Genomic DNA, 22,171 nt, shown 5'->3' with positions numbered 1-22,171 from the left:
TCTGCTTCTGTAAATAAAATCCCCAGCAGACGGGCGTGGCCAGGGCGTACGCGTCCCGGTTTTCGTTTCCAGGCAGCGCCTCGGGATTCGCGATGTGAATCATGCTGCTGTTTGACATGTAAACAGCAGTAAAAGCCGCCGTCTTTCTAAACACAGAGCTCCAATGTCACCGAACCTGACGGGGCGGTGCGCCGGGATCCCCCACAGGGGCCCGCCTTTTGCGGGAGCTCTGCCACCGGGAGCAGCTTCCCCGGGAAACCCCCGCGGGTGACCGGGATGGGCGCACAGGGATTCACCTGTGCTGGGCCGTGCCCCGGCAAGCCCCGAGTCCGGGATGTGTTGTAATTTTAGAGTTTGCTGATGAGCTCGCCTGTGCGCCCTGCGCACCCCGTGTGCCTGGGGATTGGCACTCAGGCTGGTAATCCTGCTAACCTGGCCTTGGCAGGCGGGCACGGCTTCTCTCGGTGTTCTGGGAGTGAGATCTGGCTTCTTGCTACGCACAGGGCATGACCGTGGATGAGTAAAATGAGGGAGAAAAAGATCTTTGCTAATAATTCTTTTCCATTCTGCCTTGGTGATGGCTCTCTACATGCTTCCCTCTGCTACCTCAGGTGGGGCCTGTCAGCTGTGGGATCCAAGGTTTGCTGGGGGAGTAGTGATAAAACTTTTAACTTCCAGTAAGAAGCACCTCTCTGACAGTTATTTAAAGCCTCTGTTTGCATTGTTCCAGAACCATTTCCTTTTTCCTCTAAGCAACCTAGCATAGGAAGCTGACAATCCCTCAGGTAGCCGGGTTCCACCTCGCTGGAGGCCTCGCCTGGTGCTGGCTTGGAGGCCAGCAGACCCCAGAGGGTGAGACAGGGCTCCTCCTTCCTGCCCTTTGTGGAGCTGGCCAAAGATAACACTGCTGGGCTGGTCCCGGGCAGCACAGGCATGGCCCGTGGTGTCCTTACTCACACATTCCACTTTCAGGTCAAGAAGATTGGCGTTGATGAGGCTGTAAAATGGATGTGCTTGCTGGGGACATCCTTCTCTACCCTTTGAAGTGTTCAGAAGCATTCCCACTGGTTTCAGTGGAAAAGCTCCTTTGTCTGATGTGCTTTTCTATGTGCCAGTCAGTATTTTGTGCTGACTGGAAGGGAAAAGACAAGGCGCTCCTTTATGATGGATGATTTTAGACCAGGGCATTTTAAACAGTACATGCAATTTGCAGAGCAGTATTCTGTAGTTGTTTGTCAGTTTGTTTTTAAGAACCAATCCAGCATCTTAGATATTGCAATGGCTAAAAATGAACATAAGAGATACCTAGTTATGACTGCAAACTTTGCACTGTGAGAGCAGGAATTATTCCTGTGGTAACAAATATGGCCTGCAGAGCAACAGAAATGAGCTGAAAGCAAGATGTTGAAATCAAATTGTAGGCCAGGTTTTTTGCCAGTGTCCTTCGCAGTGCCAATGGGCACCTAGAGTGCAGCATTATGTGATCACTTCCATTTGGAGCCCTTCTCAGTTGAGCAGGGAATCACTTTCCAAAAGTAGTTTTCCTGCCAACAGGGTTTGTTTGCTTGGTGATAAGAAACAATGGTCAACTCAGTTTGTTACTTGAGCGTTTTAGTGACTGAGGAGTCTGGCATCCTGTACTAGATCCATTTTCTTAGCTACTCAAATGCCAGCTTGGCAGCCTACCTAGGAAGCTGATAGTGCTGGGACAGGCGTGATTGTGGAGGTTGTTTTCAATAGTTTCTAGTAAGTCTGTTTTTAAGACACCTCCTTCCTTTTTTCCTGTTCCCAGGAAAAAAAATTGTAATTACCACCTTCATGACTGGGAGGTCTGGATAAGAGAGAGGAGGGAGGCATGGGCATGCAGTTTAATATCCTTCTTTTTGAAGTGCCTTAAAAATAGGACTGGGTTTAGTTTTGAGCAAGGCTGGTATTTATTCACTAGAATGGTGTTGGCTATAGTTAAGAGGAAGGAAAACCATTTCATAGAGGACCTTAATTTCCCTTGTTTTGTTAGCAGAAAAACAAGAAGAAAAAATGTGAATTTTCCAGTTATAGATGAGGGATCCAATCTCTTCTGCTAAAGAAAGCATAGTTATACCCCATTTTTTGACCACTTTAGGGTCGGCACGTGCTCAAGCACCCATTCATTTCTCTCAGGGGCCTCTCCAGTTGCCAGGAATAGCTGGGAAGCAGTTTGCCATCTGGGAAAAGCACTGTGCACTGGCAATGGCACTGTGCTGAGGCAGTGCTTTATCTTGGTGTCTGAACAAGTCAGAACCAGACTGTCCCTGTGCCCAGGTCTCAAGTTGTGTCCCCATGAAGCATCCCGGAGTCCTGAGACTTGACCTTGGGATGAAACCCAGCGTTATTTGAGAAGGCGTAAGCGTGGTATCCATGGAGAGGACAACGCGCTCTAGGTTGTGCATCCTTATTTTACTGATGTCACAAACAAGTTATTCTTGTGCACTGCAGAGAGCCTCACGACCACAAAACCAGCAATAACTTTATAAATGATAAGCTTGTTTTCCTCCTCCTGTTCCCAGATACTCCGAGTGCAGCAGACAGCAGAGATGTGCATTGCTGGAATCCAGAGCGTTTCGTAATTTGGCAACTGCTTGCTGAAAGCCCTGCAGATACAAAACAACACTTATTTCAAGTCTTGAGAAACATCTCCTACTAAGTAGAAGAAAAAAGCATGTAGGTGAAGCAATGTTGCCAGTCCCATTTGTTTGTCAGGCTTGGTTTTTGTCTTTATACATTTTAAATGCTTTTTATTTGCCTTCTGCTTTTTAAGCCTTTCAAGTTCATGCTTTCCATATGACAAGAAAGTCTGGAATCAAGTCCTTACTTTAAAAAGCCAAAATTTGGTTCAGAGTCCTGTATAATCAAGTAGCTTAGATATGGGGTGTTTAAAAATAAAGCTTTGATGAGAACTACTCATCTTGAAGTTGACTTTCTGTTCTGAGTTTAAGTAAATACTTTGTTTACAGTTTAAGGAGCTTTTAACAGCACCTGATCTGCGTTTGCTTTCCACTTGGATCTCTCTCTTTTTTCTTGTTTTCTAAAATTCTAGAGCTTGTTTCACCTCCTTGTGTGATGAGATCAGAAATGTAGTGTGGCAGCATTTGGTGAACGATCCATGCCAGTGCTTTCAGAAATACACCTGCAGATTTCATGCAATTGTCCCTGAAGCTGCTGAGTGGTCCCATGGGACACAGAGCCCAGCTTCAGAGACAGCAGGAGGAAGGTGGTTTGGGTTTACTGGGTGGGGTAAGGCAAGGAACAGAAAGCCTGGCGTGGCTCCCTGCGGGAATCCCAAATGCCTTCAGAGCCTGAAGCTTGATGGCTTGGTGTTTAACCCACTCCTTGTTTTTGAAAGGGAGTTGACAGACAAATGATTTTTTTCTGTTGAGCTTTCTGAATATACTTAATTTAATTTTGTTGTTTGATGCAGTGGGATCCTCAAGATGTATGCAAAAGGCAAGGAGACATGACTCGAAATGCATTATCCAAGGGACACAGAAGCAGCTTTTTGACAGGCTGCTGCTCTTCCTGCTAACACCTGGTGAAATGCAGAGACCTGGCTCCACGTAAGTCCCATTCTGGGCTCCTAAGCCAAATGCTCTTCACTGGCATTTCTAGGAGGTTACTGCTCTACTTGTGTGGTTTGACTCGCTTAAGTCTTTGGCCTCATGCCCTGGAGTGCCAGCAGAGGCTTGCTGTAATTGCCCGTAAGTGCACCGTCTGTCAGATTATTGTTTAATTATTCCAGCTTCTCACCGCCACACACTGCTCAGTGTCTCTCTTGCTATCTTTATTTAATTGAGTGGAAGAAATTCGAGACTTGTGCTTCTCTTACATCACTTTGTTTTTACCCATCCTCGCCGCATCCAGCCATGAAGTCCCACCTTTTGTTTGCAGAAGTCAGTCTTCTTTACAGAAAAAAACTACTGTCAACATCTCAAGCATATGTTAGAAAGAGAATCAATATTTTAACACATGGTAAAGTCAAACAATAAATCTCTCAGCACAGTCAAATGATTGTATTATTCTCCCTTGAAACACTGCTCCTCCCTCCGAGAAACAAGAGAGGGAAAGAAAACTCTTGGATAACCAAGCCCTTGTCCTCACAATGCAGGACTGTTCTTAGCCCTTTGCTCTGTGTTCCTCCATCCTCTTCAGGATCCGTCTTTCCTTAGCCCATCCCTGTTCCTCTGTTCCACAGTATTACTGGGATGTCAGCTCTTTTCCTGAGATCAGCTTGTGATGACCAGTTCCACTGCCTACCTGCTGCCATTTCAAACAGCTCCGTGCTTCCTCCCATCTTTGCAACCAGGCTCTTAATAATGTGTGTTAAAAAATAATCTTTCTGAGCTCTCTTCAACACTCTTCCTTGTCTGTATGGCCTATAAAAAAACCTGGCAGCATTCTGACTGCTTTTCTTCTCTCATGCTCCCTGTGCCTGTGACATATATGTGTGATTTTTCTGGTCTTATACTTGGGCTTTCAGCCTCTGAATCAGAACACTCTTCTTGTACAGCCCCCCACACAAAGATCAAGGCTCCGGTGCACTACCACAATAATAATAAATGTTAGGGTTGCTGGCACTCACTCTGCTCTGGTTTTCATGGCTCTGGGCAGAAGGAGTTTCATTATGTCCTTTTGGAAGATCTATCTTCACTTGAATGATTTAGTTTTCAGGGTTTCATTTAGAAATCCTCAGCTGAAACTTTCCTTTATAGGTGTACTCCCTGTAATGCCTGGCTCCTGAGCGATTTTTGGGGTTGCTCTTTTCACTTCCTGTAACTGAGCTGTAGGATTACCTTTTTCATACTACTTTCTGATTTTATTTTTCATCCATCTCTTTTCTTCAGGAAGGAGCAATTTATGTAAAAATGTCAGTGTGGGATTGACTTTAGGTTTTATTGCTGTTTGTCACCTTTCAGGAAATACAACCCTGGCTCCAGCACTCAATCCCTGCTGGCACTCCAAAGAGGAAGAGAAAAAAGCAGAGCTGCAGCTATTGACACCAACAGGTAAATATTTTATTCAAACTCAACTTCTTCCCGGGTCACTCCTCAAGAATATTTTTCTGATTGTGAGGATGCCAACGAGGGTTGTTTGTTTATTTGTTTTCCTGGAGACTCTTCTTCCACATTTCAGGCAGCAGAGCTTGCAGCAGTGACGGGCTGTAATCCCAAGGAACACTGCCTGTGCCTGTGGCCTGGGTTAACCTGCTGGCAGTGATACGTGCCTGGGCAGGGGCAGCTGTTTCTCACAGCTCAGCATGGACGTGCTGCCACTCCCAGCTGCTTTTAGGACACAGGTGAGTTGTTTACAGCAATCTCAAAAAAACTTGGAATAAAGTTGTTCTGCCTTCCTGGAGCCAACACTCCCAGAGACCTTTCCCCTTCCTTGGTTACTGCGGGAGCCTCCTTCCTTCGGCTTTACAGCTTTATCAGCTAAAAATGACACAGTTAAGAACTGGTTGTGGTCAGGGTCTGTCTCAGAAGGAGAGGCTACACTGCCACTCTGTTGTGGCTGCTGAGAACGGGAAGATCAGAGAGGACAACAGGGAAGTGGAAGCCTGCCTCTCTTTAATGTGGAATGGAGTCAGGATGTGCCCTTGTACGAAGTTCAGCAGAGAAGAACTTGGGCTGCACTCGCATTCCTACCCACCGTGCCATTCCAGTCAGCCTGGTCCTAATCTCCACGGATCTCTGAAGGCATGAAACAACACGCAGTGTAAATGAAATCCGAGCCACACCACAGCACTGGTGCCAGCCAGTTTTAGAAGCCTGCCAGGAGAGCCAAGGGAAACAGGTACAATGGTGGAAGATGCCTTGTACCACCTGCAGGCACAGACCTACAGCACTCGTGAGGCATGTGAAAAGCTGGTGAACCCAGGGCCACTTTGACTTGAATGCACTTTCCTGGGGAGGAAGTAGCTTTTCCCTTGGAAAGCTCAACTCCCCAGGGTCTGCATGAGGTCAATGGAAAAAGTGATTTCTTCAGAATATGATTCAGAGTGCCTAAGCACAGGGCTTATCTTATTGACTACAGAGGAAGCTCAACCTCTGTAGATTTGAACTCACTTTTGAGAATATTCATCCCCTCTTGCCCCTTAGTCGTGGGAGTTATACTAGACCTGGATGTGGTTTGTCCTTGGAAGGCACACTACCTACTGAAATTCAGGTGCTGCAGACCAAAGCTAAGAGAAGCTTGTCTACCAGAGCACAGAGTGTCCTGTTGGATCCTGCTTTGTCCTTTTGAGTTATCCTGAGATGTCAGAAATGGATTTGCAAGTACCAGAAAAGAAAATTAAATCAAGACAGGTTGGTTTCTTCATGGTTGTCCTGACTGGAGCTGGAATAATCAGCATCTGTTTCAGTTTAACTGAGTTTTCATTCTGGCCTTTCTCCTCTTTCAAAGTACAGGCAACTGAAGCCTTTAATTTGCCCTGTCTTTCACTGCAGAGAAAAGTAAGAGTTTCTAACAGCTGCTACTATCCTGTCTAGAATAGCTACACTAAAAAAATGCAGTTTATTGTCCGTTGTGAATGAAAAAGCTCTTGCTTGTTTCTGTTGTTTGTCATGTTGACTTTGAAAGATAAATTGTTTGAACTGATTGACCCTCCATTTGTGTAATTGAAGATTAGCTTGCTTGATAGCCTGCTGGATTTGCAGTTTTCCCTTGCACTAAACAAACTGAGGAACTGCTGGCCTTGGGGCAGTAAGGACAGCACATACTGGAAAAAGTTTGTGTGCATACTGGTAAATAAGAAAATAACTTCATGCATGACATTTTGGATGTGCTGCTTCAGTGCTGATATGTCCTGTCTTTCCACCTGGAAGAGCTCTTGTAAGACCTAGGAAGCCTGTTTAAAAAATTGCTAAAAGGTATGATTAGGTGCCTAATGAGTTGAAAGTAGAAGGTGGCGGGACCAGAATTAGTTTTTACATGGTAGTTCTAAAATCCTAAATCATTGCTTGTTTTTGAGAACATAGGTACCCTGTCCTTTTATCATACAATAGCTTTGTAAAAACAATTGGACAAAAAAGCAAAAATAACTTCTTGCCACTCAAATAAGCAGACCTGGCTCTGAATATATAAAAGGAAGTGACAGTAAAAATAGCAACATCTTAACTGTGCTGTAGTCCTTCAAGAGAGAACCACATTTTGAGGTTCCCCTCTTTGCATCCTTCTTTGTATTGCAAAGGCATCTTGCCCCAAGCAGAAGCTTTTTCTCTGGGGGCTCGGAGTCTGATTTCAATGGGACAGAGCTTGGTGTCAGCCAGTGCATTGAGTATCACCTTTTAGACATTGACAAGGGCTCTGAGTCTCCATGTGCATCCTCCAGCTTTGGTTTCTGTGCCTTCCTCTCTCCCCTTCTGCCAAGTGGTCCAACCTTCCCAGTTTTTGTCTACTCATAATCAAGGCAGTGGAGCCAAGGTGCCATTAGAGGGGAAGACAGAAGTGAATGACAAAGGCATACACTGTTTCCATGATAGGTGTGGTGCTCACAAAATTAGGTGGGATTTGTTGTGCCATCAGCCTTCAAAACATGCTTCTCTCCCCCAGAATATCTAAACCCCTTGCAACCGTTGGCCAAGAGACTGAAACCACACTTCTGGTAAACTGACAAATCAAGGGAAAGGAATAAGATATGACAGGAAGGTCTGGATAGATTGAGGTGTAGATGAGAGGAAGGTAAAACCCCGTGTGAAATTTTGAGATTTGAGACATGATAGTGGGAGACTGAGACACAGACACAGAGAAACAGCAACTGTGAACTGGAGTTTTATGTTGAGACTGGTTGGCAAGGAACTGGCAGACAGAAGACACAACAGAACTTCAGCACAAAGAGAGAAGAAGGAAGAGAGTGGAAAGTCAGAGGGATAGGCAGTGACATGAAGAACCAGACAAGAGACTGGACTAGGACCTGGCACAGGGAACCAAAGTTGGAGGCCCTGTTGGAGATTAGGAAAGGAAGGACAGTCTGAGGAAGGAACAGGTGATCCCAGTCTGAGAGTGGAGGTCGGGCACAGGCAGCAGGGAGGCCACGGAGCAGCAGGGGAGAGCTGTGGGAAGCAGCCCCACACAGGGCAGAGCAGAGGGGGATGTGGGTGGAAAGGGGCACAACGGGCTGTGCTTGCTGGGACATCCTGACTTGCAGAGCTGGAAGCAGAACAGAGCTTCCCTGAGGCTGGTCTTCATGTTGGCTCAGCCAGCAAAGAATTTGCCTCTTGTGCTGTCTGCCCCAGCAGCAGAACAGAAACGACTGGAGCTGAGTGTCCTTGGCCGAGGCAGCAGCAGCTGCCTGCCTGGGGGAGGAGAGCAGGCTTTTGGGTAGTTGGATGACAAAAATTCTACAGTTGGGAGGAGGTAGTGAAAAGGCCACATGACTGAGGGAGAAAGGGTCAATTCATTAGTCTGGCAGCCACTAAATGAAGAAAAGGCAAGTGGGACTATATATCAGAGGTATCTGAATTCGGTCAAAGATGCTTCTGAAGTTGCTACATTGATCTTGTGGTTGGCTTAAGCAAGCTTAACTAATTAATTGCTTTATTTTAGTTCATTGTGTAAGAGCTAGCTCCTAATAAATCACACTGTTTTGTAGAAACATGCTTGAAACAACTGTGTAAATACTAAATAGCCTTAGGAATGGTCTTATGAATCCACTGAATAATCCAAATTCCAACACTCATCCCCCTCTGCTGCTGGTCTGGCTGGAGGATAACAGTCCACTGCTGCTGTTTCTTTTTCAGGGGGCAGAAGCCTGTGCTGGACACACACAGGGGTGGGGACATACAGCTGATGGCCCTTGGAGGTGCTGTGATGCTGTGTGACCCTGCACCAACAGCTGTCCTTCTCAGGAGCACAGGAAATGCTACAGGTGTTACAGGAACATTACCAATGTTGCAAAGCCAAGCCTTTAAAAGTTAGGCAATGTCCAAACGAAATTGCCAGTGAAACCTTAATTCAGAACCATGTAGGTTATGAAATGCTCTTTAATTATATTTCTCCTCCTGCTTGTTTGGATGTGCAATAATTCAAGGTCCTTGTACAGTCCTGTGGGGTTTCTGGGCCAACAAAGACCGAGGAACCTCTGACTTGCTGTCTGTAGATTTATCTTAAGGAGAGGTACTCAGTCACAGTACCACAGACTCAAACTACAGGCCTGTCAGCAGTCTCCTGATCCTGAGAGACCCTTCAGTAACACTTGTAAGGTCTCTGAACTCTTGCAGTCACCTTCTGCTCTGGGACAGGTCTGTGCCAATGAGATCTGGGGGCAAACACTGCTGATGGAGACTGGGAGTAGGTTGGAGCTGAGCTTTCCAGCATCCAGTAGGAGGGTATAAAATTAACTACTCCATTTGGGCAGATTAAAAACAAATCTTTCATGCATGAATTCTGCTTTTGCAAAAATGTCTGTTAGTTCTGATTGTTGGCACAAGTATTACCATAGTATCAGTCTAATCTCATATGACATATTTAAGGATTTGCAGCAGAAGGGTGGAGTTATCAGTGTAAATTTCTTGGCTGATTTATCTCTTGTGAAAATTGTCCTGCTCTGCTTTATATCAGCTTTTCAGAACAAATCAGCGTTTTTGAGTATAAAGTAACATTTCTTTAGATTTCAAATAATATTCTTTTCAAGCAAAGCGAGTAGAAACCGAAGTAGAATCTCTAACAGAACCAGAGTACATGTAGCACATCTCCTTTGTAAATATTTCAATGCTAAGGCACCTGGGCAGTGACACTTTGCACACAAAGGGCCTGAGAAATGTAAAGGTACATGGCCAACAAAACATTCAGAGCCTTCCTACAACACTCCAGTCTTTTAATGCAAATGACTGTGTTGAATTAAGTCACACAAGAAACATTTTTTCAGGCTCCAAGCTCTCAAGGCAGTGTGTATTTCCATGTCTTATAGAGGATCCTGCACTGTCCACACTGAAGTTTTACTGATTAATAACAGCAAATAAACATCCACTCACTGTAAGAAATATTGTCACTAGGAAATTTCAACTGTTTTCTGTCTTGTGATCCGATATGCCAAAAATCCAGTTCTGCTTTTAATGCTGTCCAGCATCTATTAGTAAAAGCACACATAACCACACTGAACTGTCTGGTTTGCCAAAGACTCACACAAAGGCAATTGGCAGAGTTTTGGCATTTGATAATTGAATGTGAATAGCCTTGTTTCACTGAAACCAGCCCAGATGATTGCCAAAAGTTGTAAAAAATCTGATGGAAATAGCAGATACTCAGGTTTGACTATCTGATCTACTAAATGCTCCCAAATTTACTCATGGTTTCGATTCTGCTGAAGTAGCTGCTGAACGTGACCTGTGGGATCAGCCCAGACTAGCAAGTACTGAGATCAGTTATAAGGCTCCTATTAATTTGAACGTGTTTTAGAAATTATAAAGTTGAGATATTACCGCAGTAAAGAATCTGGGCTTGAAAGGGGAACGGATTACAACCACCTGAGAACTTAGCCTTAAACCTCTCTCAGCAAAATACTGACAGATCTTTTATAACAAGTCGTCAAAGAACTTGCTTTTAAAGCCCAATCTAAATGAAATGGCGACTGATGGCAGGTGCTCTGTCACACTTGAGCGTATTTGTCTACACAGAGGTGTGGCTGTCACCTTCTGCATGGGTGCTGCTCTTTCCTGCAGCTCCCACACATCCCTTGCAGAGGCAGCTTGGTTGGCCTTAGCCTGTATCTGCTACAGAGAGACGCGCCAGCACATCGGTCCGAGGTTGCAGTAGTTGCCAGCTGGGGATGGTCCCGATTTTGTGGAAGAAGGAGACGCGGGCATGTCGCGGTGCCCGTGTCCATGTCCTCGGCGGTGTCTCGCCTTGCAGCAGGAGCGGGCGGCCGTGCCTGAGCGCCCGGCACTGCGGGAGCTGCTCCGCACCAGCCCATCCCACCGCAATTCCCCATCCTGGCTGCGCTGGGGCCAGCCCGCCAGCCCAGCTGTTGGAATGGCACGAAGACACTTCCAGGTTGTTGTAATACTTTAATCCATTGCAGAGGGTAACCCACCGAGCTACGGGCTGCCCTCCTCGCCCGGGGACACCCCGGCAGCGCTGGCTCGGCGGCAGCTTTCAGCGGGCTGTGCGGGGCCGGGCACCCGCCCGCGATCGGCGCCGGGACAGCGCAGGGGAGCCCTGCCCGACCCCGCGGGGAGCCGGCCCGGGCTCCGGGAGCGCCCGGCCCCGCACGGCCCCGCTCCCGCCGTCGCCACGGGCAACGCGGCGCTTCCGCCGTAACCTGGAAGCGCTCGGTGTCCGCGCTCGGCGGGCCCGCCCCGAGAGCCGCGGGAGGGCCGTGGGCGGGCGGTCCCGTGACGGCTCGGTGCGCACAGACGGTGGCCGGCAGGGCAGGGCCGGGCGCGGAGCGGGAGCCGAGCGCGCCGCGGGAGGATGGCGGAGCCGCACGGTACGGGGCGGGCGGGCCGGGGGGCTCGGCCGGGCGGCGGCCGGGGGCGGCGGGAGGCCGCGGGCACAAAGGCGGGGAGGGCCGGGGCGCAGGTGGGGGCGGCGGGGAGCCCGTGCCCGCCCCGGCGGGGCCGCCCCGCCCGGTCCGCGGGGCCCGGCGCAGGTGGGGCGGGCAGGGCTGGGCCGGGGGCGGCCATCGCCCCCGCGGGGCTCGGCCGAGGGGCTGCCGGGCGATGGCAGCGACCGCCACAACAACAACAACAATAACAACAAAAAGAAAGGAGGAAGCTCCGGCTTACAGCCTCACCTCTCGTCCTCCCCGGCAGCTCTCGGTGCCGGGAGCTGGCACGGAGCAATTGCAGCGGACTGGCGTGCGTGCGGTGGCAGCGGCGCTCAGGGTAACGATTGCCGGCGTGCGGGAGAGGATCGCAGCCGCCGCTCCCGGGGCAGCGCCGGCCCCCACCCTCCCGCACAGGCGTGGGGCTCTTTTCCTGTTTCACCCCGTGTGTTTGTTGTGGCAGTTCTGATGGAGCCACACAGACAGAACCTCGTTTCAAAAGTCGTCGCCTTCCTGTCCAGCCAGGGGATTTTCCCGGTGTTTAAAACAGAGAGGTGTGACAGAGAAAAGCGGTGTGACAGCTTCCCGCGTATATTTGTGGCTGTAGACGCCGTCTTCACCGCGTTGTTCGTGTCTTTCTGTAGGAAATGCTTCAAAAGCTGTAGTAACCTTAGTAAGGTGAGCGGCCGCGTTGACTAAAATTGCGGCTGGGCGTGAGCTACAGAGCAATTCAGCAGAAGTGAAGTTTGGTGAAACTGTGTTGCTGCTCCACTTGCCCATCCTATCTAGGAGCAGGCATGGACATGGAATAAGAAGTCCCAGTGTGTGAAAAAACAATTGCGAAGTGCTGAAATAGTACTGGTGATTTTGAAGTTGTGTTTTTGAGATGGGACTGTGGAAGCATTGAGTTCTGCACAAGTGCAGGCTTCTGAGGTAGAATATTCATGATCAAGGAGTTGTAATTGTGTGCATTGGCATTGCTGCAGTACTTGGTGGAGGGTTTTTTGGAGTACCAGAATAGAAATTAAGATGGTTTTGGTAATCACCTTCAGGGTCTTAATTTTCTACTGTTTCTTGTTTGCATGTTTGACTTTATATATTGTTCTTTTTACCTTCTAAACTGTGTGGGTTGGTTTTTTGTTTTTTGGTTTTTTTTTAATCACTAGTCATTATGATATACTTCTATTTATAAAATCAAGGGCTTGAAGTAGGTGGTGGTCAAATTAAATCACACTTATTTACAGCCATATTTCAGGCATATGTTGTATGGTGATCTTGATATAAACCTAGTCTGGTTTTGGGAAAGATTTACAGTATCTTATGAATTTGTTATTACAGTACTGTGCATACATTTTAATTTTAGTAACACCCTTATCATCTTAATTCCCCTTGAATAATTTGGATTTCACTATTTTGTTTTTCTGTGTAATTATTCTTTGCTCTGGATGAGTAAAATGGGAGATTATTTTACTAATTTGAAGCTGTATTCCTTTAATTTTAGGCCGTTTGTCAGCCATCAGAATTTCTGAACGTGTGGCAAGGCAAAGCATGTATATTAGGCAAAACTAATTTTATTTGTAACCTTGTAATACACAAAGATGATTCTAGACAAAGCTCCCCTTGTGTCCACAGATTCCTTTGAGGAATACTGAGGGATCCTCAAAGGGGATGCTGTCTTCTTCCACGTCCCTCTGTGTGTTCTTTCTAGAAACAATCCCCAGCATTTTTTGGCTGTGGTGATGGCAAGGGAGGGTGGATGAACAGTTCTGGTTGCGAGTAGCTGCTGTTCCCGGTGTAGTTTTTCTTCTCCAGCGTGGTGTATCTGTAAGGCAGGAGGTGCTGGGAGGGGCGTTCCTTTGTTATGTTGACACTTAAATCGAGCTGACGGGTGTATTCTCCTCCAGGAATTCTGTGTGATTGAAGGGATTCCTTCAGACGAGGAATATTTTCTCCAGCTGTCTTCCTGCGCTGTTAGCCTGTGTGCAGAAATTAATTGCTCGGAAGATCACTGCTGTGCGTGTGCCTTTCAGGAAACCCTTGGATTGATTGTGACTTGGCTGTGGCTTTCTAGAAAAGCATGTTTCTGCTGGAGCAGCATGTGTGTGGCAGTCCTGGCTTGTCACCGTGCGAGCTGGCAGCTGCCGACCTGTGTCCAGCACCCGTGAAATAGGTGGATGTAGGTGCTCGTGTATTGTAATTGAATTAGGGCTGTCAAAGCATCTTCTGCGTGTTTGAAATAAGGATCACATTCTGCCATCCCTTCTTCGCAAGGCTGAGGAAGCCCAGTAAATAACCAAGCACTGTTTTGGGAAGGTTTAGAATGGTAGCAAGGAAATAAAACTGCCTTGAGAGACCTCAGTGATTCCAAAATACCACTGTGGACGATTTGGGTGGGTGCTAGGAAGGAGCTGTGTCTCTTTAGGAGCAGATTTTTCTTAGTGTCTGAGGAAAGATGAAAACTTCAGTGCGCAGGAGGGGAAGGCAGAGTTGTCCCTTCCCATGTCCCACCACAGCCCCTGGGATAGCTGGCCCTGATGCCCACCTTGCCCCTGCTCTCCCCTGCACCTGAGTTTGGGGTGTCTCTGCTGTTCCTGGGGGCAGGAAAAGCTGGTGCCATGTCCTCATGTCCAGCCTGCCATACCCCCTGTTCAGCGTGGCCAGTGGCATTTCCCACCCACAACACTTTGAGGCTCATTGCTTTTATTTTATTTTTCCGTGGATGCTCTTTTAATTGAAGTGAGGCTTGCTTTCTGCTCTGTCGTCGTAATACCTTGTATTTATTTTTACTGCATGCAACTGCATCTCAGAGGAGATATTTCTGCCTCTCTCTTTTTGGTGGGTTTGTGCGTGTGTGAGAGGGCTGGGAAGGATGCAGTAGTGAAGATCAAAAAGCCAGTTACAACTGATTGTACCGATAAAAAGAGCTCTTATTTTCGTGGAAACTGTACTGGCTGACATAGTCTAGTCTGTTTGATACAGTGGACTTGCTGTGTTACAAAATAGACCAGGATAAAATGTAACAGGTTGTTATAATAAGCAAGATAATGTTTGCAGTATTAGCCATTGACCTTAATTTGCTTGTTTTTTGCTGCATTGCTTTGCCTTGACTCTGTTGTGAAATACACATCACGTACTATTATGAATCTGGGAATTCTCAAACATCAAATTTGGTTCAATTAAGGCATATTCAGTATATCCAGGTCTCTGGATGAAAAGAGAATTTTAATTACAAAGACTTTTTTTCCACCACTAACCTCCAGGTAGTGTATTTTTTGTATAGAAGTTATGGACAGCTTATAATTTCTTTAAAAGAAGTAAGTTTCTGCCGTGTGGTGATTTTAGACTGGTTTAATATTGTTGCAGTTTAAGGAGTACTTTATCTGTATTGCTCTAGAAGAGAAATGAGAGAACAGAGCCCATCACATAATTGCAGACATGCTGACTGATGTGAGGATATATTAAGAGGTTGTGATTTGGTGTAGATAAATACTAGGATGCATGGTCGAAGAACTTTTTAAAACAATCTGACTTGCCTGTATACTTGATTCTTTTAGTATTGTTTTAACGTTAAGATGTACACGTTGGAAAAAAAGGAAATACTTGAGACTGTTTGCTTTTTGCTTTTTCTACAAAAGTGTTATCTGTTTTCAGAGTGGAAGTGCATTAGATCTTGGTTTGCACACCTGCCTCCCTTTCTGTCTCAACCAGTGAAGTATGTACGCGGTTTTTATTATTATTTTTTAGCCTAGTTGCACGTTTGCTGCAGTGTGTTCGTGGTGGGGGGGTTTTGCCGTGAGGAGCAGCCCTGGGGACCGAGCTCTGCTCCAGCCCAGTTGCTGTCTTGAGACATGAGGCTGGTGCTGGCATTAAATTGGTTGTAGCTTGCTCTCACCTTTGCTGTGCTAATCCTCTGCCTGCTTTTGTGCCCAAGGACGCTTCGTATTCCAAGTGTGAGCAGGAGGTAGGGAGTGATCCAGCGGAGGGTATTTCCATGGAGCCCTGTTGATCCCGCAGATATTGTATCCGGTTCAGTGGACCTGCCTACCCTGTGGTCGGAGGCTTTTTGTTATGCATGCATCCTAATTGTTCTTTCTCTCGGCATTGTGCGCAGACTGAAGGGGCTGTGCACCAATGCAAATAGCCTCTCTAATACCTTCGGCATTTGCATTATAATGGCTGCATAAATATTGCAGCACATCTCAATTCACTCGCTGCTTTGACTGCTAGGCTTTAAAATAGGTTCTTTCTGTAGCACGGATCTTGTTCGTGGTTGGTATTGCTTTGGAGAGGGGTTCTGAAGTGCATCCTTATTAAATAGTGAGGCTTGTTTGTAATGAGGTGCAATTTTAACTTAGCCATGTTCTAGTCTCCCACTCCTTTCAGCCCACAGGTTGATACATGCACTTGGAGGCAAAAAAATTCAAGCTTGAGCAGTTTTTCACCAACTATTTCTAAACCAACTATATTTGGGGTTGCAAAACATGTTTGCTTGAGATTTTCTTTTGCGTTAATTCCAGAAATCCTATGGATGTCTGTGAGAATATTTTCTACATAAGGAATGTGAAACATTGTGCCACGGTTGTTTTGGTGCTGAAACATTTGTTGACTTATGGAAAGTGTCGATGCAGGGATGTGACTGAAAGCAGACACTCTTTTTGGGAACTGGTGGCAGGCTGCCATCACCTATCTGTCAAAAGTTTGCTTTACGGAGTTGTTAAACACAACAGTGATTAGTATCACGTACTTGACTCTAAGTGATTAATAGATGCATAGAGACTTTTTAACATCATCAGGGAATGCCAGCTTTTCTTGTGGCTGTAGACTTGTTATTAATGGAATGTGTCAAATTTTGGGAAAGGTAATACATGAAACTATTATTTATATTTTTTGGCTAATTCATTTTATTCCTAGGGTTCACTCTGTTTTATGTGATTTTGTGCGTGAAAACTGCAGCAAGAAGGGTATGTTAGGTTTTTTTAATATATCTGATTTTAGTAGCTTGTCACTCTTCCACTTGTTTGCATGTATTAAGGCAGCATGACTTATTCTGGTTAAGGATATGCAGAATGAGCTTGCTGTAAGAATTAAAATGACAAAAACTGTTTTCTGAAACAGCAAGTGGTAGAATGGCAGGAATCCTAAATTTACTTAGGACTCCTGTGTGATGACTGATGATTCACTTACGTATAAAGTATTCTGCATAGTGCTGGAAACAACGTATGTATTACTATAATACAGTACTTTTAACACTTATCCTGTCAAAAAATTGTCTGTTAGAAGTTTAGAATAACTATTTATAGTGATGGGCATAAAAATGCAAGGTTAGATGATATGTGAAAGCATAAACATAGTCTTGAAACCCCAATACCTGTGTACACTTAAGCTGTAGTGTATCTATATTTCACATACAGATATATATGGATTTTAATTATCTGTTAGATATTACAGATAATGTTGGCTTAGTACATCAAAAAATATGGCAAGACCACTTCAGGATTTGCTGTTGTATCTAGATCTGTGTTTTCAGTGTCTCCATCCTAATAGGAATTAGTATTAAATCAAAAATTGAAGAATTATTTCGTGACAGTTTGAATGGTCAGAACAATTCTTTGGTCTGGTATGTTGTCTTGACTGGGAAGAAAAGTAATTATATTTCTGACTTTTATGAAGAAATACCTGACTGGCACTCAAAACAACCAGGGCCTGATATTTGTTTGTAGCTGAGGTGCAGCAATGATCATGGGGAGTCAGACTTCTCTCTTTTCCTTTTGCTTTCTCTTGCCTGTGCCCCAGCCATTTAAATTTTGGCAAATAGGGTATTTTGCTTTCTCTTTGTTGCCAGGTTCTGTCCTGTGACTGCCAGTAGTGGTAGTCTGTGTAACTGTAGCACGTGAACTGTCCAGTCTCCTATAGAATAAGATTTCTGACTGTTGTAAATTTTTTTTGATGCTGAAAGTTACCATGTGTTTTGTAATACACAGCATTAATCGTGCTATTGAGAATTGTCCTGAGAGGAAACACTCATGTTGTATCAAAATGCTTAGAGCAAAAAAAAAAAAAAAAAAGCTCTTTTTTACTGTTTCTTAACTGTTGCATAGATTTTTTTTTAAATAAAAGAAAGCTATTCAGTGTGTCACAACTTAAAGCTTATATTGCACAGTAGTGAAGGCTGTAGAAAATCTGTAGATAATTAGCTAAAGCTGTGTACAGAGCAACTGCAGGTGCTGAGTGAAGTGCATTGTGCTTGGAAAGGTCCAGACTCTTAGCTTCAGTCTTATTTTTTTGTTTGTGTTAGACCTAATGTAGCATCGTTCCATCCTCATTAAAAAAAAAAAAAAAAGAAACACTTTGTAATCTCTCTCAATGCTTAACACCCCCCCCAATCAACCTGCAGCTGTCCAAAGCAAAGGAATAATTGAGAGATAATTATATTCTTCATTAGATGAGAAGTTGTGTTCCTGAAATTGTGGTGGTAGAGTTTTGTGCTCTATTCCCCTTCCCCCTCCGCTGCAGAAAAGCAGAACTGTGCATTTCTTTTAATTCCAAGGGATAACTGCACAGCCAGGAGTCTCTTGCAGATTGCTGCAAATACCAACTCCTGTTTAGGAGCGTGTAGTTACACGGAGCACTGTGTGTAGCAGAGAGAAAATGACTTCACTAGCAAACTGTGCATCTCCTGGAGGCATCAGGTGGCCTAATACCTAAACAAAAGTCCACTGCAGTGAAAAACAGATCTTGATAAAAAGAAATAGTACAAAAAAGTGACCTCCTAAACAAGGAAGTGAAGGGCTAACAGAATTCATCTGTGTAGTCCTGCAAAATGCTGATCATAGCAGAATATGAAAGATTTACCATGAAAACTCATTTTGCTGTTACTTCTGATGTAGCACTAAGGGTACATGACTTTCAAAAATGGTTCATGTAGAGAAATGATTGTACAATTAAAGGGTCTAAAGCCAAGAATATATAATATGCATAATTTGAAGTGATGTGCACAGATTTTTCATTGAAGGGATGTACGGGTTAAATGAAGCCTCAGCTCAAATGTTCTTGTTAATATGTTAAATCTGGGACAATTACTTTTCTAATAGTTCTTCAAATCTAGTGGCTATTGTTCAGTACTTAAAAAATCAAAAATATTATTTACTAAAGAGAATTTTATAATACTGGTAGTTGCTTAAGCTTTATTGAATTTAAAATTCTAGATTTCATGAAAAGGGAAATCCATATTATTAAATATCACAAATGAATACCTGGGAGCTTGTTTTTGTGCAGCAGATTTTGTTTTGGTATGTCTGTCCAGGTCTTTTGAACTTTCTGACAGTGTGCAGATGATCACAGATTTCAGGTAACCATATTTGTTTTTCATGGTGGGCTACATATTTGGTTTTTGGAATACTCAAAAAAATTGTTTGGCAGCTTTCTTTGTAGCATATTGTGTGTGGCAGGCCTAGTAGGAGGGAACAAAACTTTATTGTGTTACAATATTATACCTATGAGTTGTAATTCAGAATTTAAATACAACAAGATGGATTTTTTTCCCCTGTGATTTCATCCATAGATTTATTTTCTGTGTTTTAGGTCATGATTAGGGATGTTTTTACAGTAGTAATTTCTCTTTTCTCTTCCCCATAAGAAGTCTTCAGATAAATGTTGGTAGTTGTTTCTTGCATTTAGTCTGTATCCTGTCTTGTCTTTTAGAACTTCTCTCTTTGCAGTGCAGCTCTGTGGAGCAGCCCTAAGTCACACCCAGATATCGAGGTTTCATTTACACGCTCTCACTGTCGTATCATGTTTTCTTCTTGCAAACCGAGATGCTGTTTATTGAACCAATTAGCCGCTGGGTGCAAGCCAGAACTTTCTCCTGAAATCTGAATTAATGAATAAACACATTCCACGGGAAGGATTGCTGTTGTCACCAGGCAGTGGCAGCTCAGGCATGGCAGGGACGCGCTGTGTGCCTCAGTGTGCCTGGGCCTGTGCTCGGCCCTGCCACAATCCGCGGGGTAAACTGAGTGTGGATCACAACGTTCACATCACATATTTGATGGAATGTCTGTCTAGGGCTGCTTTTGAAACCATTCCAGCTCTTCTGTAGTCAGCAGATGGGATGCATACGCCTTCATTAACAAGCAGTTAACTCCGCTGGTAGGACTGAATTTCCATCACGCTCCGGGTCTCTGACTTGGCTCTTTCTGCATTCCAGCTCCCACTGTTTGTTCTGCTGTCTCTAAGAAGAAATCGACAGGAGCGTTACATGCTCCTGCCCTCCTGTGGTAACGAAAACCCAAATGTTTTTCTCAAAATCAGGTTGTGTAAAAATAAGAGACAGAGAGGAGAACAAGGAACTAGTTTTTCTCTTCTGGAGCAGCTGCTCACATCTCAAGGTGTGCGTTTGCCTTTGGTGAAGTGTTCTGCTTCAGAAGCCCTGAGAAAATCATAATAATTTTTTGAATTTGCTGTTTCAGTATCAAAAAGACCTTGTAGCCTTTTATAGTCTTGAATAAACTTTCTTGCTTTTATATGTGATTTGCACTATCCCTTTTGCATTAGAGAAATTAAGGCACAAATTACAGGGGAGATTTTTACGAGCAGCAATGGCCATGGGACAGCCCTGCCTTCCCTCCTGTGAGCCAGCGGGAGCTGAAACCCAGTCCTGGGATATGGCTTGGAGTCACCAAGCTCACTGTGCTTGAGGAACAGAAGTGGATCCAGCCCCAAAGTCCTCACTCCTCCCAGCCAAGAGGAAGGTGAAGCAAGGCAAGAGGGCACAAAACCATGGCTCAGTGAGATCTTTGTTGGCTGTTGGGACCATGGAGAGTGCTGTGTTCCATCTTTGAACATAGTGTGGTAAAATGTAGTCAAGTGACCTGAAATGATCCTGAAATGTTTGTAGTCTGTGTGTGACCTCGTTTTTCTTAATGATCCTCTGTATTAATAATACTAAAAGAAAGGTGCTCTCATCTCATCTTCAAAGCTTGTGGTGTATATAAACTATGGACATACACCCTCAGTCTTGGTAGGCAAGTCTTTGTGTTGTTCTCAACCTGCAAAGTCTTGGAATGAGAAATCTGTGTTTGTCACAGCTTTCAGTCCTGTGATTTTCAGTGTCTACTGAAATTGGTTTGTTTTGTATTTTCCACTTAAACCTGCTTTATGTTAGCAGGGAGACTTTCACAGTTTGCACGCTGTTAGCTCTTTGGGCCAGCTTGCTGTCTGTCTGTCAGAAGTATTTGATATAAGCTGATGAGTTATACCATGGTAATCTAAAAGTATGCTTGGGAGCTGATTCTACTGATTTTCTCATTGCTTTGTACTTTTACAACGTGATTTTTTGCTCCCTCTTCATCTTTGAAGGTACATAATTAATAGTTGAAATACCTTCAGACAAAAAGAAATGGTCCAGAATAATTTTTTTTTAAAACTTGGCTGTAAATGTCTTATTTTGTGACACAGAAACAAGTTAATGCAAGGCAAAAGGGTGTACAGAGCATGAAAGCTACTCATTGCTGCTGCTTGTCTGTATTCCCTGATGCTGAGGTAACATGAGGTGTCCTGCCTCCACTCATCTCAATGCACACATTCAGGTATGAGTGCGTGCCTGAGCTTTTTCCAAGTAACTGGTATGCTTCCATCATTGAATTACTCTGTTACTCCTCAAGTCTAGAGGTATAAAGTTTTCTAATAAAAGTAGTGGGAGAGAGCATGGAAAGTTTGTATGTGAGTGGAACTTTCAAATTGCTATTTCTAAATGGAAATTAGTAATGGTTTCTCATGCACTTTTCCAGTGATAGAGCAGTGACTTGTATGTCCTGTGAGCAAAAAGAGCAAAAAGTTCTGCTTGGGATGTATGTGGCTCTAACAGCTCATGGACTGAATTTCAAGTTGTCTAGGTATAGAGTGTGAAATTACTGCTGAGACTCTTTAAATCCCTTCCAAGAGTTAAGTTTCCTTTCCTGTCTAAGCAACTTTCTCAAGTAGTGGAGGGTGAGATGGGCAACAGCTCTGGATATATCTTAGTTATGATTTTTATGTAAATTCAATGTTGTATAGCCTGGTTTACAACTAAATGAGGCTAGGAGCTAAGGAACTAATTAACAAGTTTTCTTCTGTGGTGTTCCACTTTGATGGATCTTCCATAAGTACTTCAGGTGTGTGTATATATTCATCCAGTACAAATGTGCTGCTCTTCAGTTACCAAAAGTAAATGGGCAGAACCTGAAAATAGAATTAATTATGCTGAAAATAATCTTTTCACCAGTTTTTGATCACTTTTCAGATAGCTACTCCAAAATAAAGTTTCTGTTGATGCGTTATAGAGATGATTAGTCCAGAATCAGAGTTCAGGATTCATTTGGTTTCTCATTTTCCTTGCTGCCAAAACTCTTCAATTAACAGCTAGTGAGCACTGTAAGTTATCTTGTCAGTCAGATGGGGGAGGCTGGTTGTATGGCCCTTTTTCTGACCTCCTGTGATCATGGGCACTTTTCATCCAAGGCTACTCTTTGGTTTTGATTATTAGTATCATTATTAATGTACAGCTTTTACTGCTGCCTAGTGCTTGCAGCCAGATGTAAATAAAATATCCCAGTGTGAAGAGCAGTGACAAATGAAAGCCTAAACAGGTGGTCACAGAGCAGAGTTACTAGCCAGTGC

At 44.5% G+C, this 22,171-nt stretch overlaps 1 protein-coding gene and 1 long non-coding RNA gene across 3 annotated transcripts in view; both read left to right on the top strand.

The window, feature by feature from the left end:
• The first annotated feature begins 136 nt into the window (after window positions 1-136).
• Window positions 137-8,763, top strand: LOC134554618 (uncharacterized). The gene is made up of 5 exons (XR_010081295.1): window positions 137-2,420; window positions 2,547-2,704; window positions 3,458-3,593; window positions 4,950-5,039; window positions 5,167-8,763. It is a non-coding gene; the product is annotated as an uncharacterized LOC134554618 (long non-coding RNA).
• Window positions 8,764-11,321: 2,558 nt separating this feature from the next.
• The window catches only part of SHOC2 (SHOC2 leucine rich repeat scaffold protein), a 61,576-nt gene continuing 50,726 nt past the window's right edge, over window positions 11,322-22,171 (top strand). Inside the window, exon 1 of one of the 2 annotated variants that reach the window (XM_063405323.1) lies at window positions 11,322-11,458. The gene's annotated coding sequence lies outside the window, so the exon portion shown is untranslated. Of the gene's footprint in view, window positions 11,459-11,538; window positions 11,856-22,171 lie in introns of those variants that run through there. The other variant, XM_063405324.1, reaches the window with a different exon arrangement.

Source organism: Prinia subflava, chromosome 9 (genome assembly GCF_021018805.1).
Source record: "Prinia subflava isolate CZ2003 ecotype Zambia chromosome 9, Cam_Psub_1.2, whole genome shotgun sequence".
NCBI classification, from domain to species: domain Eukaryota; kingdom Metazoa; phylum Chordata; class Aves; order Passeriformes; family Cisticolidae; genus Prinia; species Prinia subflava.
Note: the sequence above shows the minus strand (reverse complement) of the source record. Positions and strands in the feature narration are given on the sequence as shown.